The sequence below is a fragment of the Lactuca saligna genome, chromosome 1 (assembly GCF_052625555.1).
Source record: "Lactuca saligna cultivar CGN05327 chromosome 1, ASM5262555v1, whole genome shotgun sequence".
Classification (NCBI taxonomy): domain Eukaryota; kingdom Viridiplantae; phylum Streptophyta; class Magnoliopsida; order Asterales; family Asteraceae; genus Lactuca; species Lactuca saligna.
In genome coordinates, this window is record NC_136417.1 from 6,264,173 (window position 1) to 6,265,856 (window position 1,684).

Sequence of the window (1,684 nt, forward strand, 5' to 3'; positions counted from 1 at the left end):
AACCAGGTATTCGGGTCATACTTCGAATTTCGAACCCTCATCAGACAAAAACAGGCAGTGAGGCTCTAACACGACTCTCGATCTAGATCCATCCACAAACCTGCTATGCATAACAAGAAGATGTTGACCAGCTGTCGGGAGTTCCCTGAACTCTCACTTACAAAACCTCGAACTAAATGGCCACTTGAGTCGTCTTTATTCCCGACCAGGATGCTAAACTTTCCCTAATTCCATACCCGATCCAATTCCCAGAATTTCTGATCGATTCTCCCCCGCTTGGATTCGGCGAGGCTCTTTCATCCCATAAGTCTTATGGATTCCCAACCCATCGAAACACATATAGAAGGAACTGCATATAACCTACGCTTACCAAAACTAATTGTAACATCCCCCTTCTGGCACGTATCATAATATTATCCGCTTTGGGGAACTCGATACGAGGACTTCTCATAGGGTCACCCATCCCGGTACTACTCCTGCCCGAGCACGCTTAACTGTAGAGTTCTTATGGGATTTGTTACCCTCACGGCTTTAAAACGTATTGTGATAAGGAAGGTATCCACACCCCCTTTTAAGGAATGCTTAGTTCTCCCTCCCATCCGACGTGGGATCAGGTGCAGCTAACTTGCCTGCTTTCACCCCCCATTATAGGTTTCGACGTCCTTGTTAAACACATCGACCCGTGCCTCAGCTCTGATACCATTCGTAACACCCATAAAAATCAATCCAATTTAAAACTTTTTCAACCATTCAAAACCATTAAGTTATCACAAAGTGTTTTCAAAATACTTTAGACATCATAGTATCCCAGAAATCCAAATCATAAAAATGTGAGGAGGTGCACGATCAAGCCTTGCCTTCCCGTGATCATCTGAAGTACCTGAAACAAAAGCCAAAACCGTAAGATTGAAGGTTAGTGAGTTCCCCCAAAATACCCACACATACAACAATATACACATAATCACAAACAACATACCTGTTGTATTAGTGTCTAAGCCTGTAACAATAATTGGTAAGTACTTGACCCGATTGTGCATGGTCCTTTTAGGTTGCCTTCACCAAAGCAACTTGACTAGAGAAATAATAGAGAGAGAGAGAGGTTATTATGATTTATTAATATGTTATAAGAATAATATATTAAAGGAGAAATCATATTTGTTTAATTAGTATTGGTCAATAATTAATTAAGAATTAATTTTGTGATCAAATGTAATTAATTAAACTAGAAGGGTTGAATTGTAATTATGTGATAGTTATAAAATAGGGTAAGGATTATCCTAAGGATAGGTTGGACGAATTTAAGGTGATAAGGCCTTAGAATTCATCCATGATAAGGATTCAAGGCTTATCTTATGGGTTGTTTGGTGGGCAAGCAACTAGATAAGGATAAGGACTGAAACCCTAATCTCTACACCTATATAAACACCCCTTTGGCTCATGATTTCATCCATACCTTCCCAAGGCTTCTTAGGGACGAATTTTATACCTCTCCCTCTCTCTCTCTCTATCTTCTCCAATTGATTGTGGTGTTTGTGAGCCATTAGAGGCACTACACTTGTGGTGCTTGCTTTCAAGACCTAGGGTTTGAAGATTCAAGTTGTTATTACAGTATAACAACAAGAGGTATGTAATCTAACTTTCTTGGTTAATTTCGAAAATAACAATCATCTTTAGGGTTTTATTA